The 9064-nt window shown below is 43.3% G+C and overlaps 1 protein-coding gene across 3 annotated transcripts in view; it reads left to right on the top strand.

The window, feature by feature from the left end:
• The first annotated feature begins 206 nt into the window (after positions 1-206).
• Positions 207-9064, top strand: part of FLRT2 (fibronectin leucine rich transmembrane protein 2) — an 80619-nt gene continuing 71761 nt past the window's right edge. The window contains exons 1-2 of one of the 3 annotated variants that reach the window (XM_081939029.1): positions 4096-4640; positions 4688-4965. The gene's annotated coding sequence lies outside the window, so the exon portion shown is untranslated. Of the gene's footprint in view, positions 832-4095; positions 4966-9064 lie in introns of those variants that run through there. The other 2 variants (XM_081939030.1, XM_081939028.1) reach the window with 2 other exon arrangements.

Here is a 9064-nt window from a genome sequence, read left to right as displayed (position 1 = left end):
AATGAGCAGGTGGGAAGGTTCATCAAACCGTGATGTCACTCGACCTCCCCTCCTCCCGAGTTAAGACACAGTTCAGGTCTGCCGTACATTCCTTCCTTTCCTTCCGAAGAAGGGACGACTAATCCGCAAAGCAATTCTGCGCGGGGTGGGACTTTACTTCCCTCCTCCTCCCGCCTTCCCCCCCCCCCTCTGAGCGTGTTGCGTGCGTGTTCCTCAAGCAAGTCTGTCTCCAGACGCGGTGGGACCAGTCATAACAAAACCCCGTTCTCGGCAGGAGGAACGTTGGAACACGGCTCCCCTGTTCCTTTAGCGTCACGCCCGGAAAGGGTTAAGCGACCGGTGCTGCCTCCCGCTCTTTGCTAGACGGCGGAGTTTCGAGGAAGGCGCTGCGCGTTCGAGGCAGGCGACGCGGCGTGTGGCTGCCGCTGTAGCAGCTACTCTCTCTCGGCTCGTTTGGGAAAGACGTTCAACCGCGTTTTGCTTTAGGCCCCAGACCTCGACTCTCTCCGGAGAAATCTGCTGCTGGGGGTGAGGAAGAGGGAGCAGAAGATTTCAAAGCGTACCGGTCGGACGGCGTCGCTGGCCGCTGCGATTGAACGCCCGGGTGAGCGAACATCTCTGGGGGAATCGCCTTCTCACGCTCGCTCGGAGCGGTGTGATTATGAGGACGAGCTTGGCTCTTGCCAGCTATGGAACCAAGCCAGACCTTGGCGGTGATCCTTAAACCAGTACAATGCCGGGACTGAGTTGCTTCGCTCTCCACCTTCCTGACCCAGTGGGGTTTGGGTGAGAACCAATTGCAGACCAGCCGCGCGACAGTCTTCTCCACAGGTAAAAACGGCACCGTTAAAAAAAGAAAAAAGCTCCCCCCCCCGCTAGAAGAAAGATCAAGCGAGTGATCCTGAAATGAATAAGCCAAGAATTTAGCGGAACGCGTTTCGCCGAAGTTTAAAGTTGCGGTTGAAGGAAGGGAAAGAGATTAGGTTCTTAAGAGATTGGCAGGTTCAGTTGGGTAGGGGCAGTTCGGCACATTGAAACACGCCAAACACCAGCGTGGAGAGAATCGATTTTTCTCACCCCAAAATTCTGGTTTCTTCCCTGCAAAAGATCCACAAGTGGGTCCTGGCATGTGTCGCTAGCTGAAGTGTGTTTTCCATTCCTTAAACCGCCGTGCGGTTTAGGATTAAGAGAGGCGCTGTGTGTGTGTGTGTGTGTGTGTGTCTGTCGTACGCTTGTTGGCTGCGCAGCTGAAAGCTGGCTGTATCCAGTCGCGAAGCAGCTTGGGTGAGTTCAAAAGGATTTTTACAGAGAAGTAAAATGCAAACCGCTTAGAGAAGGCTGTAAAGCACTATATAAGTATAGGTGCTATTGCTATTGACTCAGACGGGAGGGTGATTACTGGGGGGGGGGGGAACTCCTCCCCCTCCCTCATCCTTTGTGTAAAGAAACAAAGACCTTACAAACAAGGGGGCAGAATCAATCAATTGGAAAACAGAGTACTTCAATGTTTCTAGGTCCTTTTTTCCCTAGTTAGCTCCCTCCTTTTTTTCATTCCAGTACCCTGCTGAAGAAAATAAACCCCTTTATTCTCCCATCAGTCACTCTCGTTTCTCGCAAATTATCTTTTTCGCCTCCACAAAAGAGAGATGCACTGCTCTAGGGCTGAGATTAACTCTTCCAGCCCTCCAGTCTTCCACATTTCCGAGGTCCTGCGAACTAGCAAACCGAAGTAGCAAACCACAGTTAGGTGGCAGCTTTCTACAAACAAGCTCCTATTGTAGAAGGGAGCGGAAGCCAAACTCTCCGTTTGCCAAACTCCAGGCTCTCCCAGTGACAGAGCTGGGTGTAGCAGCTCGAGGAACCACCTTTTCCCTCCTTGGGGCTCCGCAGCACACCAGCTATTTCATGTTTCCAAGAGGTGGGTCGGACCCTCAAGGGGGGCGGGGATTCCTCTACACTGGCAAAGGCAACAGCCTCTCTGGCACTCCGAGAACTGCTTGTTGGGCAGCCGGCGAGTACTTGTGATCATATCTGGCCCCAGAGACCATTCCAAGGCTGGCTGTGGGATTTTTTAAAGGTGTTATATGTATTAGAAAGCCTTTCCCAATCTAGTGTAGGTCAGATGCTTGAACTGCTAGTCTCTGTAAATCCTGAAGCAAATTGGTCTTATAACAAACTTCCACAAAATACTAGCTGCTCCTGGCCCACATGGTGATCACACTTTCTTAGTCAAGGGTGAAGATAGTGTCATTGTAACTGCAGGGCTAGCTATGGCCATCAGTGAGTTGGCCAGACATCTTCTCTTAGCCTCTAGCTCTACATTTTTTTCTTAGGCCACATTACTAAGACTGAAAGTATCCTCTGACTTAGTTTGCTGTGTTGACCTGGCTGATGGGGAAGGCACTGAGAAGAATGTGTGACACCTACAAGAAGACAAGTGAAATATTGCCAACCATTTCTTAGACTCAGTATAAGATTTCTGTTTAGACATCTTTGGCCATTTCCTCACTAATGATATATGGTGTCATTCAACCATTGCTGCACTGATCTAAGAATAATGAATACACAGTTATACAGCCACAATGATGTTAGGATGATGCTATAAATCAGCAGGGAAGAAATGGCTTGTCACAATAAAGATGTTTGAATGTTCTAGGCCTGCTGCAGTGATGTCTCTTGGTTCGAGTTGCTTGCACCCCGCTCCTTAAAATAAGTTCTAGTATACTTAACATAGTTCTCTTCCATGGAATTCTTATGTTAGCTAACACCTAATATTTGAGAATTGCTGTAGGGTTGGTTCTGTGATAAACCTTTCACTTGTTCTGTTTATTAGTTTGACATTGCAATTGCCAAATTATGAAAATAATGCACGTAACATATCCCAAGCTTCCCTAGGTGTGCCACATTAGATGGCTAAATGATAGAGGTGAAGACAAAATGAATAGAAAAATAGTGAGGGCCTTCCAATGCTTAAATAAAATATCTCCAAACGTTGAGACACATGGCATCAATCAGTTCCTCCAATTTGATTTTCTACTGCCTCTGGCACTAAAGTAACATAAAATATGCAATCTGGATCCCGAATATTTTAAACAGCAAGATCTAGCAAACCTCTCTCCTCTCTGTCACCTACATTAGCACTATAGCTTTAAAATTGCGAAAATGCACTCATTTTCCTTTTTGGAGAATTGATGATTGAAAACCTGTCTCTCTTCCTCCCCCCTCCCCAACTGGTTTACTGAAAACAGTAAAGTGACATGCAGAGATAATATATGTTTGGTTTTTCTAGAGATAACAAGAGATTTCTGTCCCTCTAAGAACTTAGCAATCTATTCCATGATTACATTTTGCTAAATACAAAATTCAGATAAGTGGAGAGAACTCTAGGCTCCTTAGAGTAGAGATCTCCTTTGGTGGAGACTTGTTCCCCCCAATTTTTCTACCGTAAATACTCTAAGGTGGTTTAACCTATTGGCAGCAAATCCCTTCTTTTAAAGGATAGTCTAAGGAAGTGAAGTTTCAATTTCTTCCTGGCGTCTCAAAGTTATGGTAAAATTAACTGGTTGTGACTTGCATTTTGGGAGGTGACGTTTTAAAACGTTATAACACCACCAGGAAACTTCTAGGTTCCCTTCAGCCAAGATTTTCTGAGCAGGTGGAAGGCCTTTTCTTTCCATCGTTCTTTCGCCAAGGAATCTGTTGGTTCAATTAAAGCCCCTACCATAGGGGCCCTGCCGTCCGCAAATAAGGGGCAAAGAAGCCGAGAAGTTAAAGCTCTGAGCTACTTACTCAATCCTATCTCCCGTATTCTATCTGAAAGATGAGCCCCCAACAAAATTAAAATGAATAAAATGGGCGGAGAGAAACTAATCCGGCCAGAAACGCCGCTAATGGAATGAAGGAAAGGGGTGGTGGGGTGGTCGAAGGGTGGGCTATAGGTGCTTTTCTTCTTTTTTAAAAATGCTCTTAAACCTCTTGGAAAGCTTTCAGGTTACGGCCCTCCCTTCCAAGCATTCTTTAAAGTGAAAAAAAATATGGGAGGGACTCGCAGAGAGCGCGAGAGGCGGAGAGCGCGAGATGGCTATCAGCTGAATTCATTACTGTAAACATCTCCCCGGGGTATCAAGCGAGAAAAAGGGGGAGGGCGCAGCTTCCATTAGCTGGGAAGAGTTGGAGCCGGGACCTCATTACGCCGAAGATCAACCTGCGAAGGAGCCGCTCTCCCAGAGCAGGCTCCGGGACTTTTGCGCAAGAGAGGGACGACGTCCTCAGGCACACGCTTCCCGCTCCACGCGGCTTTGCAAAGTGCCCGGGGCTGCTGCTCGTGATTTGCTCCGAGTCCCGCTTACGTGGGTGATCCGATCTCCGAAAACCCGGAGAAAAAAGCTCCGTGGCAGCCTCGCGCCTCCTCTCGGCGTCCCTTTTCCTATTGCCTGGGACTTGGTTGGGGGGTTGTGGTGGAGGAGGGAGATTCGACGCCTCTTTCGCGCGCGCCCCGCTGCTTTTCTCCCCCCGTTTCCCTCCTCACCAACCGGGAGGTGGGAAAAGAGGCGTGTGCGCGCGCGTGCTTGCGCCTGCCCGGGCATTCTTTGGGGATGCTGGAGTCCCAGGCTTCGCGTTGGAGGAGAAAGGGGGAGGATGTGGTCGCTGCCTCGTAAGAGAGCGAGGCGAAGGAAAGGGAAGGAAGCGCTCCGCAGAGCCGGAGCTGGCCGCAGCGGCATCGGAGGCAAGCGTCCCCAGCCCTCGGGGGAGAACAAGAAGAGGAGGAAAAGGAGGAGGAGATTAGGGCGCCGAGGTCGGGATCCCGCCTGTTTTTCTAAGCTGCAGTCGACCCTCCGGCACAAGGTAGCCCGAGAGAAACCCGCGGCTGCTGCCAAAGTTTGCTCTCTGCTGCTCCACCACAAGCGCCCGGGGGATTATATAAGCATCGGAGTCGGAGGTGGACTCTTAACCCAGACCTGCCAGGTAGAGTTTGAGCGTCTCTTCTGTCTTCTCGTTTCAGCGATTTCTCCCCACTTCTGGCAGGTTGATTCTTTTTGCCAGACTATTACAACAGATCTTCCCACCCCCTAGTAAACGAATGGCTGGAGATCAAAGTGGCACCAGATTACTGCTGCTTTTCATCAGAAAGACGTTTTTGTGTGTGTGAAAGAGTGACCTACACGTAGGCAGAGCCAGTTGTCTGACAACTGGAACTGGCGGCCATTCGAAGCTAGACTAGTTCCCTGTTTTTCTTAACCAGAGTGTGAGAACCCAGGTGGGTGTAGATAGAAGCATGCTTGTTAATTTCTCCCTTTTTTTTAATTTCCCCTGGGGCTATTTAGCACCCCACAATTTGTGATAGCAGGCTCCAAGATCTTGAATGACTGGGAATATTTCCCAGAATGGTGGGGGAGGAGGGGGAGAAGTTGTAAGGAAGGAACAAATGGAGTAGTTTCTAAACCTAAGAAGAGATCTAGGCATCAAAACCGATGGGTATTATGAGATTTCAATGAAAGGGATGCAGGAATGGTTTGTAAATTGCCTTGGTATTCTTCAGATTCTCATTAATAAAGACAGACTTTGGTGGCTTGGAGAAGGAGGAGGCAGAAATGGCATTTCAGGTCTATCAAACGCACAGCAGAATAATTTCATGTAAGTGGTCAGAGCTGATCACTTTGATCAAGCTAAGAGGCAAAAGGGACATTTGAAGGAAAAGGCTGGGAAAAAAAGCTCTGCAGAATGTGAAAGCATACATTAAATAAAATGCCAGCTGAAAACTAAGGCAGAAGCTATCAACTTTCTTCTTTGGAATAGAGAATCAGTCAACAGGAGCTTTTAATTAATTTTAATGGAGGAAATGTGTTTTAAGGCTCACAATAAGCTAATGAACTCCAAAGCACAAATCCATGCAAAATCCTTTGCTTGCATATAGAAAGTGCTGATTAGATTTCTGTAGTGGCTGATTCTCTCCACCCCTTACAACATACACTTTTTAAATGGTTATTTTGCTTTGGTTTGGGTTAGAAAGAGGGCATTTTAATGTATGGGGAAAAAAAAAAACATCTGTTGGGTTTTTCCCCTCTTGCATGCATTCATATTCTAGAAGTTTATTTACTGCCTTTTAGCTCCCCTGTGCTTACAAACCAATCAAACCAATTTAGAGCAGAAAGTTAATCTTCTGCAGGCAACAGAACCTGACATTCTTCAAAAATGCCTTGATAAAAGAAAGACCCCTCAGTTCATTCATAGATTTATTCCTTGAAAGATGTGTATTGGGAATCCCTTTCTGCAGAGTTGTTTGGGAATCCTTTTGGAGAAAAAACAGGTCCTTGGTCAAATGTATGTGTATTTTGTCAAACATACCTGACTGTACTAAGGTGTTTTTTTTTAATGCAAGCTACACATCCTTGACATTTACAGCAAAAGAATATGATGGGTTGTGCTAATTTAGAAGACAATTCAGTAGCAGATAATTTTTGGCTCAGAAGAAATAAAACTTTAATGGCAATCCCTCAGAAGTGGTGGCCTTTATTTTAGAATTGTAACTTACTTGTTATAATTTTAAAAAAAATCCAAAAATAGTGTAACTGTTTTTTAAAATGTTCAGATGTGATGTCATTATCTTAATGTACATTTGGCTAAATGTTGTAAGACTCCATCTCTTGCTCCTAAAACTCTTCTTTCTTCCTGCTTATTGAGCTGTTCATACATTCCTTTTGTGATCAGGTTTTTTAAATTTAATTTCTCCCACTACTGTACTGCTCAAGGAATGCCATAAAGCCTATTTTGAGTCTACCAACTTCCCAAATTTCTTGTGATACCTTAATGAGGCCTAGCACACTCACTCACACTCTCTCTCTCTCTGTGTATGTGTGTGTGTGTGTGATTTTCAAAATAATGTAGTTATGAAAGAGAGGAAGCTACATCCTAGAAGATCAGTGTACTTCTATCTGTCTGTCTATTTAGTTTATATAATATTTTGCTTCCAGTCTGGTCTCCAGTCAAAATGCTGTGGACAGTTTATGGAAACCCAGTGCTTAAATAATTTGTTGCAATGTACACAAGTGGGAGAGGCAGAATGATTGTTGAAATGTTATTTTTATCTACTTTTGGCTTTCACTCTGCAATTTTAATCTGAACTCTTTCTGTAACCCATGATCATATCCTGGTCGGCAGAAGTGTTTGATACAGAAATAGTCTTATCTGCAGCAGACAACTTCCATCTGTACTCACGATGAAAATGCATGCCATAGACTACAATTTCAGGCAAGAGCCAGAAACACAGATATATTTACAATTGTCAGAAAGCATAGGTAAATAGGAATGTAGGAAAGAAAGAAGCCAACATTCAAGAACAATAGTGGAGTTTTCTTCTGCTGCACCTTCCAAATAAAGGAAATTGTTCCTCTAAAAATAAATTTTTGGTTTTAAAATGGGCAGTTTCTTAGTTAACAATGTGTACTCCCTGCTCTTAATGTGAAAATGAATTTATTTTTTCCATTGGGTTACCTTCATATAACTTTGTGGTTTCTGCCACAGTGATTCAAATTCAGTCCATTAGTGACCTCTATCTGTGAGAAGTATACAGAATCAATGCATGTTCTCTTCACTTTTTCTTCTATGCAGTAGATTGAAAGAGAGAAAGTTGAACTGCTTGCGGTCTTAACCTAAGGGTGATTCCTCTGCTTGTTATTTTCAAGTATATTGTCAGAGCATCCACTGTATTGTCAATTAAAAATAGATTAATACAAGCTAACTTGGATCCGGTTGGTATGTGAAGAAAATCAGCCACTGGGGACAATGTTCTATAAGGACAGGTTGTCTTGTTACAGTCAAAAAATACAATATACAGTTTGAGCTATCTGGCAATCTTTTTTGTTCCAAAGGTTCAGCTGATTAAATGATTTTACATATCATTTCCATATAGGAACATATCCATGGAAAATTACTTAGTAAAGATGTACAATAATCAGCATCTGAATACAGGAGAAGCATGATCTTAGGTAATAGCTTTAAAACAAATTTTCCTGTGCTGTGAATACAAGCGGGTGATCAAGGGAATGCATTGCTATTAACAGATGTTCCCTTTTAAAGCATTATTAAATCCAGCTTTCCAGTACTAATTTGTCTCTTGCCTACATCCAGACCCATATTTCATGACTGAGATAATTAATGTGAATTGAATATTGAATACATTTAGCAAATGATGTTTTGGGTTTACTGCTGAATAATATAGTGGCATTAAATGTGTCAGAAGACCATATTCTTTTTAAGTACGTCTGTTTAAGAGTTTATTCTTTGACACATTTCCTTTACTTCACATGAGAAAAGCTTAAAAATGCCCAGCATTAATAATTGCCCCCCTCCTTTCCCCTATGTTTAAGTGAGAAAGAGAGAGGGGGAAATATAAGAACTCATGGTGGCTATTCCAAATAGAGTTACTTCAGACTGATGCTATTATTTATTAAAGCAGCAAATAAGTTGTATATTCATTTTTCATTTTTTTAAAATAAAGAACTAATGCTTATAACCTGATTCATTTTTAACATAAATTAAAAACAAAACAAATCCTTTTGGCTTCCTAGGAAAGACTAGCACCCTGAAGGGAAATAATCCAGTCTTGCCAGAATTTTTTCAAGTTCAGTCAACCCGTAAAATGCTTAGTTAGTACAATGCACTTTATTATTTTCAGTCAGTGGCCCAAGTTGTTGTGATCTTCCTGTTCTTTGGTCTTTGGCTGGTGATTTACACAATTAACTGGCTTTATTTCTCTTTGATTCCTTCTCCTGACATAGTTCTTTGAACGAATCCAAAGTCAGCACTAGTGAAATCTTTAAAACAAAATTCTTTGTTAGCATTATTTGAAGGTGTTTTTCTCAAGCAATTTGAAAATATCCTTAATTTAAAATATTATAAAGAATAATTGCCTGCTTTCCAAATTGCTTCTTAAAAGCCTCTTTTTTTTTGCTTTCAGTGGGATCAGACCTGCATTACTTTCTTAGTTTAAAATTACCTCATTAATTTAGTTTAATGGGATACTTTTCCTCTGCATATAAATTGGGATAAGCAGAATTTTAGAAGA

This window comes from Natrix helvetica (assembly GCF_964273705.1).
Source record: "Natrix helvetica genome assembly, chromosome: 1".
Taxonomy (NCBI): Eukaryota; Metazoa; Chordata; class Lepidosauria; order Squamata; family Natricidae; genus Natrix; species Natrix helvetica.
Note: the sequence above shows the minus strand (reverse complement) of the source record. Positions and strands in the feature narration are given on the sequence as shown.